The sequence below is a fragment of the Magnolia sinica genome, chromosome 3 (genome assembly GCF_029962835.1).
Source record: "Magnolia sinica isolate HGM2019 chromosome 3, MsV1, whole genome shotgun sequence".
Classification (NCBI taxonomy): domain Eukaryota; kingdom Viridiplantae; phylum Streptophyta; class Magnoliopsida; order Magnoliales; family Magnoliaceae; genus Magnolia; species Magnolia sinica.
This window is the reverse complement of record NC_080575.1, coordinates 79,892,254-79,902,221: the sequence shown is the minus strand read 5'-3', so window position 1 is coordinate 79,902,221 and position 9,968 is coordinate 79,892,254.

The following is a 9,968-nucleotide window of genomic DNA, read 5'->3' as shown; positions in this document are numbered from 1 at the left end:
TATGGTCCACTTGAGATGGGGATATACCTCATTTTTGGTCTCATACCCTAAAATGATCCGTAAAAATAGATGGACGGTATGGATGAAACACATACATCATGGTGGGGCCCACAGAGCACCGACCAGCAGCCATTGGCTGGTGTCAGGGGGACCAGCCAATCCGTTTCCCCGGTGTAGGGATTTGGAGGGATGAGCATTAGATCCTGACCGTTCGTTTTGTGGGGAGGACTGTTGAATTGATGGACTGTTATGATAATCCCGTGGAGGAATCTTTCGGAAAATTGTGTAAAGTGATTTGTGACCGAAATAGCCGACAACACCTGTTTTAGCAGCCGCTTAGATCACAAAAGCTTTGTGGGGGCTACCATATTTTATTCCTAAAGCTATTCCGTTCATCAGGTAGCAACGCTTACTTCAACCGTGTGTGTGTGTATATATATATATATATATATATATATATTGGACCTGTAGAAGACTCGTAAAGGGCCAGAGCAATGGAAATATGGCGGTGTGGCATGCCAAAGTTTGTATAAGCCTGATTTTTATTTTTATTTTTTATCCCAGTAAGTTCGATGAAATATACATACCATGGTGGGTCCACACAGAAACTTGTGGTTTTAATCCCATCCCCATTGTTCCCTGCGGTGTGGCCCACCTTACTTATAGATCTGGCTGAGATTTGTTTCCGGGGCCTGGCAACAAGGATGGAACCTGATGGACGGAATTCATTTTACATATAACAATATATAACAATATCGTGGGCCCGAGAAAGTGCAGTGTTTTACTCTATGTAGGATTCCGGCTCTCCGTTTGGCATTCATTCACCCTACATTGTATGAAGGATCGGATGGCTAGTCGGCGTTGTTTGATTTTGGCCAAGGCATTTCCTAATTACTGTGTACAATCTGAACGTTTCACAAGATGATCACAACCGCAGAGCCATAAATCTCGCTGATGGTGTAATCCTGACCGTTAAACTACGGAAATGTTGATTTTCGTTACGATATCAATCTCACAGTAAGGATTATACGATCCACAGGCAAAATGGGCTGATCTCGTGGGACGCGGATTTCCTGCATATCCGATCTCGTGCATCTGTTACACGAGTGATATCATGGAAATCGGCGCACCAGCGATCTGGCTGCTGTACCATACACTACCGATCTAGCTGATGTGTTGACGTCACCATGTTTTGTGGATCTCATCACGAGGTATGTGTTATATCCAAACTGTCCGTTCGATTGGTGAGCTCATCGTAAGACTTGAGCCACAAAATAAGACAAATTCAAAGATTAAGTGGACCACACTGTAACAAGCAATGGGGGATTGAACGTGTACCATTGAAATCCTTTATGGGGTCATGGAAGTTTTGGATACATTTGTTTCCTCTTCATCCATGTCCATGTAACCTCCTGAGATGGAAAATAAGCGTTACGATGGCCCTCTGAATGTTTTAACAGTCAGAATCAGTCCTCACTTCTATTCGTGGTGTGGTCCACTTTAACTTTGGATGTGATTTATTTTTGAGCTCATGCTTACTTTGATATCCTTTGGACCGTTCCTACAACTCGGCCATGGGGAGCGTCGGCGCTCGTCTTCACACAACACGTAACCACATCAGCCAGGTCGGTGGTGTTTGGGGCATCAGCCCATCCGCTTCCATATCTTAGGCCAGTGTACTGAATTTTGGAGGCGGATTAGGTACCACCCCCACGTGACCCGATCTCGAGACAGGCCGGACTCTGAGGGGCCACCGTGATGCGTGTATTTCATCGTCACCGTCTACTCATTTTTTTCATATCATTTTAATTTAATATAATAAAAATAAATAAAATATAATGCTCAACTGGACCGCACAGTGGGGATTAAACTCCTACCGTTGAAAATATCTTAGGCACCACAGAAGTTTTAGATGAAGATGATATTTGTTTTTCCACTTCATCCAGGTATATATGACCATGTCAACGTTTTGGATGGAAAATAAACAACACCGTGGGCCCTAAGAAGGTTTCAATGGTGAGTGTCCTCAGCATCTTTGTTTCCTGTGGGGTAGCCCACTTGAGAATTTGATCAGCCATATTTTTTATATAATACTCTAAAATAATATATCAAAATAGATGGACGGTGGAGATAAAATCCGTATATTACGGTGACACCCCAGTGGCGTCTGGAGCCTCCGCCTGTCCCCAGCTCGTAACAGGCGGGGGTAGTCGATAATCCCTGAATTTCTGTTTTTTTTGAGTCTGTCAGGAATATAGGAAACTTCCCCGTTCGTCGCTAACTGAAAAGGGGTGTTTCGGTCATTTTGCAAAATGCGGCTTTCTGTGGAAGCTTCCTACCTGTCAGAGATAAAGAGTACATGAGGTGTCGTTTTCAGATATCTAAATTTATATATTACGTTGTTTCGACGTCAACAGGCTGTTCTGATCAGGAGGGTCGTATTGTTCATAATATAAGAAATGGGCAGTGACGTTCTTATAGGAACGACAAAATTTAAAAAATATCACGATATTTTTGCAAGGAATTGATTAAACGATATTATCATGATATCTTGGCAATATTTAATTTTTTACAATTTTATTATGAAAATATCATGATTTTAGGAAAAAATAGCCAAGAAGTTAAATTTATATTCACATGGTTTAAATTTAATTTATAATAAATATTTTCAGCGAGATTTTTCCAATGATATCCAAAAGACATTAAATTTGAAATCTCTTGGAGAATACTGGCCAAGAAGTCTTCAGGACCGAAACCCGCATGGATTAGGTGTTACCCGGACCCTTCCCGTGTGGGGCCCACCTTGATAATAATTATTTTTTGTATGTCCATGCCGTCCATCAGTTTTCAAATATCATTTTAGAAAGTGATCTCAAAACTTAAGCAGATCCAAATCTCAAGTGTGAATGACTAATCATATCAGTAGCCATTACCGTAGACCCTAGAAAGTTTTAAATGATAGGCGTACGATCAGCATTGTTTTCTTTGGTGTGGTTCACATGAGAATTAGATCAACTTAATTATTTGAAACACATCCTAAACTAGGGTCAGAAATTGATGGACGGTAGAGATACATAACACATCATTAAGGTGGGCCTATCGAAAGGGTACTCAAGTGTTGTCCAGGTAACACTTAACCCACTCCCCCACATAAAAACTCATGTTTTTTTTATACATAGACTTGCCTTGTATCATTTTTCTCTTTTGGTTGCACATTAGGAGATTTTTTTCTCTTTCTTTTTAAGCAGAAGAAAAAAAAAAAAAAAAACCACTCTCTTATCATCCACCAAAGGAAAAGTCCAAAAAAATATAGAAAAATAAAGTAGCAAACACCTCAAGCACAAAAAAATAAAAAATTAAATAAAAATAAAAATAAATCACCCACAGTCACAGCCGAGGAGAGAACATTATGTTTTTAAACATGCACTCCTATGTTTTTCTTCTTTGCCCACACAGGGGCAATTTGGTATGTGGGCTTAGATGGGATTAGATGGGATACAATTGTAATTGATCCTATTGCTCGTTGTTTTCGTCAGTTTGGTCACGGGGTGAATGTGGGCGTGCCACAATTGAATTTGCAGCTTAATTCAAACCGAACAACTATGACCACAAGCGTCAAGATAGGCAGATACACAGTATATGACCGAGATGAGATGAGATTGGCCACCTATTTAACCACTCGCTCAGTGTCTAAAATAAGATCAGGCGATATTTAGAGGGCAGGGTCCGTTCTCTGATGATGGCTTACACATTTGCCTTCCATACGAAAGGACTTTTCGGTACAAATAAAAGAGAAACGAGAAAAGAGATTCTTAAAGTCAGTCACGGAGAAAGGCTGTTAAACACCTTTTTGGATGAAGAACCGAATGCAGCGTATGAGTATAGGCCCAAATTACAGCTACTCAATTAACTCTACGGATTACACTTAGAATGTAAGAAGAATGCAAAAAGTAAAAGATTACACTAAGAAATATGATTTACTTGGCATAAAAGTAGAATGAATAAACTAACAAATGTAATTGACTGGTAATTGAAAGATAATGTTTGGATTTAATTTGGTTGGTGTGAGACCCTTTTTTGTTGAATTCCTCCACTATTTATGACTTTACCCTGGTTATCTAGATCATTCCCACATTCTGACAGTTGTTATAACCATTCAACACTATATAACTTTCTTTACTCGTGCTCTTACCATCAGTCTTGTAACTGCCTCTACACAGTTGCTCTTTCATCGGCCACTCAAGCAATATCATGGCATCATTTGATACACTCTAGTTGTACTATCGTAGGATCCTCTTCGTATATCTCCACATATCTTTAAATACAACATGTGGATTTGTCCATATCACATGTAACTCACACTGATTGGTTCCTGTAGGAAGTAGCGACAATGGGGATGAATAATGCTCCCCACGTCGCTTCACCTATGGAAAAAGGTGAAAACGACATAAGACACCTCATTAATGCAGCAGTTATAACATCTTAAATTTTCACGGCTTAAGTACATACTTGTGCCCAAGAATTTCGAGTGTTAATAATGTAAATATTGGATGCTTCAAAATCGCACATTATTATTATTATTATTCATTTAGATCACAGCCAGTTACATTCACGAAGGTAACCATTTACGAGAATAAAATCGATTGTATTTATTATTCCATTAGAGTAAAAAGTGTACAAATAATTCTTTAATGTCATCTCAATGGAAATTTATTACATTATTAAGGTTTGTAGCGGAAAATAAAAATAATAATTCGTGGTGCTATCATTCTTTTTTATTTGAAAGAATTTTCTATAGAATGATTATCGGTCGTATCATCAACATGTAATTCATCTGCAATATCTGTATGGTTAGAGAGGGTCAATGCCCTACTCATAGTGAAAGTTATCATTTAAGATTAATAATAATTCAAGAGATTCATAGGAATAATATGAGGGTTCTGATACGTCTCGTACTCCACCACTATGAGTGGTATCAGTATGCGCAACTCATATATATATATATATATATATATATATATATATATATATATATATATATATATATATATATATAGTGATTTGTTTCATATCCATATCTTTCTCGCCCCACATTCTCACACTACAGAATTCGTCGGCATGTCCAACGTTAACCTGGATTTATGCAAACATCTGAAGGTGACACAACAACATGATTGAAATATTTATGTGATAAGATTTGAATATGGAGTGACTATTTCTAACATTCAATCCGGAAAAGTGATGTAACACATATGACGATTTACTTACATTGATTGTGCACCACTACCTAACCCACGGGATTACGTGCCGATCAAGAGGGCTGTTACCCGAAACGCATTACGTTTATGATAATATATATGAACCACTATATATGATGTCTATAACACATAACTTATATCAATAGAGAAAGAAGTCTAACCATGAGGGTTTTAGAATTCTGAGATACATGCCCAAGCTGTAAAGGGAGGTAGCAGAAGGCTGACCTAATAAAGGAAAAGAGTAGCAATAAGCTAACTCAATAAAAGAGAAGAGTAACAAATAGGCTAATTCAATAAAAATAAGGAGAGGGTAACAAAATGTCAACTCAACGTAGAGTGGAAGCATGCATTGCTCTCAAAATTGACAAAGGGCAAGACTTGTATCCATCACCCCATATAAATTCATAAAAATCATGCATAATTAAAATCGTACCTTAACAATAATTCCTAAAAGGATAAATAATTGATAATGGTAAATCAATTAATTGCATGAAAAATCACAGTAATATGAAAATATGCAAAAACAAGATAAATCATATCAACTCAAATTAGTACAAGCTTAAAGGAATCCCTCACCTTAGCCTTAGATCTAAACTCTAGATAGATCTCGATGTAGGAAAGTTTCTACATGAATCATAACATCGCTTGAACAAGAAGGAAACACCACACGTTTGGAGGAGGAGGATGATGGGCGACTAGGCTTTCTCTTTCTCTCTCTCTTACTCTCTCTCTTTCTCTTTCCCTTTCCCTTTCCCTTTTCCTTTTCCTTTCTCTTTCTCTTTCTCATTCTCTTTCTCTATCTTGGACATGGGATCATGGGCGTGTGAGAGAAGGGGATGCACTCCTTGTCACGCCCCAACCTCGGTAATCGGACTCATAAGGAACCCGATGACTGGATCTGACCGCAACAGCCTCTATAGTACCCCATTCTCGGCTCCTGAGGCAGGTTCCGATCCTGGGATCCTACAAGGAGGATTTCCATAATGGTATAATCATTTCAATTACGAACATACCCAAGATTACAGTAAGTACATCTGAGAATAACAAGGGGCACAAGAATTTGAACTTTTACAAGCTTACATCAGGTACAAAAGGACATACATAAGATAATAGGAAAAGAGAGAGAAATCAGCAACACCGGAGTCCTCGGGCTCAACTCTACTCCACACTCTGCTGCTACGACGCCTACATAGGATTTCTTGCACGCATCAATCGTGCATAAACTTATAGAAGCTTAGAGGGTGGTGTAAGTGTGTGATAATGGTGCACAGAAGAATAGCAGGGGGTACAGGGAAGGAAACATGCTCAATGAGAATATCACTAGCCTTACCAAGACTTATCATGAATACGATGCAATGAGTACTAGACGCCATACCAAGGCAATTCATGAAGAGGCTTACACAGCCAATGCTAATGCGATGGAAGTAATGCCTGTGCTCATATCCAAATCATATGTCAAGTACATTTTCAATCATAAGGAAATCATCGGGGTCCATTATACTATTAAATGACTACCGCTCTATAGACCTCGCACAATCAAACGAGCGTAAGAAACCTCACTACCCGCCTGTGGACAGCCAATCACCAGCAAGGCATGACGGTAGCGGACCTATTTACGAGCTGGTTAGACTCAGCATAGCAATGCCTCCTCACACCAGGCAGGTAAGGCCACACCCCTATCCAACCGACTACATGACAGTGGGAGTCGCAACCTAACGGTATAAGGCCCTTTTGCGCTCATAATCTCCACTCAGTCACGGTGTTGGAGCAAATCCTTGGTACCATGGAAGTTTTAAAATTTTCACCCATGGGCATCTTATGCACCCGGTATGCTCAAGTAACATTTTAGGTGTCCACACATATGGCCATCCACGAATGTCCCTATGGAGGCAAGGCCCTAATGAAGCAAGGGCGGTATCATCATGAAATGTGATGCCAATGCATGAGTTACACATACAGATCATACATTAGCTGCAAGCACACAATGTGCATGAGGGGAGAAACTCTATCCCTCAATGACTACCACACAATGCAATCAATTCATATATATGATGCATATGGGTCATAAAAATGTAAGTGTGTTACCTGTGAAATATGGAATCCTCCGTCCCAAGGAGGGTCAAGGTCTAGGCACATAGACACATGTTCTAAGGAGAAGAAAAATCCTCTAGTGGGGGCCTAGTACTTTGGGATGGCTCACAAGCTAAGAGAGTCATAATCGAAAGGAGGAACGGTCCTAGCCAGGCCCATGGTGGGCCTTCAACCACCTACAAGGGCCTCTATGGGCCTACCTTTGGGCCACCAAGGAGGACATCCAACCTCAACTGGGTCCCAAAAAGGTAGTCTGCTACGTATGTAAAGAAAGGTCCAAGGCACCATCAATTCATGGCCTAGTGGGCCATGCAGTAAGCCCAATACATAGGCAACTTGGTGGGCCCTTAAGCAAGGTTAGGGTCCAACTATAAGGGTCATGGGTTCACTCATTGTGGTGGGCCTAATGGGCAACCCATTATCCCAACATATGGGAAATCCTTATATTTAACACAAGTAAGTTAGGCCTCACATCTCGGCCCAAGTATGGATTTATTATAGTGGGCAAACAAGGGCCCAACTACTTGAGTATTTGGCCCATAAGACCAATCACAATGACATGGTAAATATAGGACCCAAGGGTCCAACAGGCCTATCAAAGTTCCAGCCCAACCAAGGCTATAAGGCCCATAATTAACGAGGAGACTAGCCCAAGAAGAATCCAATTGGAATGGGCCTTTAATCATGCACTAATTAGGCCTAAAAAATAAAATTAAGATGGTAAGATAACTGACTTAAATCCTCCTCAAATCTAGTGGGCCATAATGCCCTAAAAGAACATTTATAGGCAATAATTATTGGGCTCAATGCCAAATTCCAGCCCACCCAAATTTCTAGGTTGGTTGGAGCCCAACAATAGAAGTATTTCTTAGTATATTTAATCCCTGATGGCCCACACACATCATTGTGGGCCCCACCAGATGAGAGAGGATATGTAACACATATATTAAGTGGGCTAGGCCGTTGGAATGTAGGCCTAACAGTAGCCTAAGGCAGGGGTGTCCCATGTCTAGGCAGCCCTATCGATTAAAAAAATACATGTTTCAATTGAATATATATATATATATATATATATATATATATATATATATATATATATATATATATATATATAAAAGGAGAGGATGATCAATCCCCCAAGGACCCCACATGGATGGATGGTGGGATATACAACACATCAAGGTGGGCACACGAAGCAGGCTGGACGGCCAGCCTAGGCTGGACGCCCCAACCTAGGCGTCCCTGCTTGGTGGGCCACTCTCGGCTGTACCAAGGTCAGCTCAAATGTCTGTTAGATTTAAAATTTTGCAGAATGACACTTTCATAGGTGGGTCACACCCCCACAAAATTTTAAAATTTTTGGACACCTAGAAATATTTTAATTAATTTAAATAAATAGTCTGTCCAGAAAATAGGACTGACCGGGACGTCCCAACGTGGTGGGCCAGTCCGGCCCTTGTCATAGTGTGTATAGGGGTCCATTGGCCCCAAATATTTGTAAGTGCATCCTACCATAAGTTGGCCACATCTCTAAAAAATTTTAAGATTTTTAGACAACTAAAAATATTTTAATTAATTTTAAGAAAACAATCTATCTTGAGATTCTGCCTGATCTGGACACCACAATAAAGGGGGACGGTTCAACTATTTCCATGGTGTGTACAGGTGTCCATTGGCCCTAAAATTTTGTAGGTGTGTCCTACTATAGATGGGACATTTCTTTACAAAATTTTAGAATTTTTGAAGTGGTAAAAGTATTTTATTTAATTCATACAAATTATGGACAGAAAGGTCCAAAAATAATTTCCTGCTAAAACAAAGCTGCTGCCCCTGACTTTTGTGCCCCATTAGAGTGGGCCTAGGTCTGCCAAAATTTAGAAAATTACAAGGTCAACATCCCTGTACAAGTATACCACAAGGTGGGGTCCACAAAGGTGGCCCACCATTTCAGAAACAAACTGATAATAATGTTTGTACAGCAAGTAGAGTGGCTGGACAGTCCAGAAAATCTGGACTATCCACCCTCCTTGGCCCACTCTTTTGGGTGATCAAATAGGGACGGATGAAGGTGAAATTTATCATACTTCTAGGTGGGGTCCACACCTTTAGAAATAATCTAATAATGGTAGTAAAACATCCTCCAAATCAGTCCATAATCCATGCCAAAAACAACCTAAAAACAGTCTAGAATTTTCCTGGACAGCAAGGTATGCCTGAAAATAATTGAACATAACTACTAAGTAAAGGGGGAAATACCCCACAAAATTTGTGTTGTGGTCCACCTTAGTAGGCCCTATAAACATTCAGGCCATACCCCCCTCATAAAACTCATTGCATGTAATCAAAATGGAGCAAGTAGGACGCCAATGTCCATATAATGGACAACAAAGGGCGTCCACCTTGCTTGGATGGTTTGGATATTCCAGGGCCACTAAGTGGGCCACACACATCAGGAATCAAAAATAAGATGATGAAAAAATAAAACCCGGCCATGAGGGTAGAGCCCCGCCACTAATGGGCCCTCCCAAGAGTCAATCTCAACCATACAACAATGTTACTTGAACGTGCAACATTAAACCAATATATGCATGATCTTTGACTAGATTGGGTGCTTGGGAT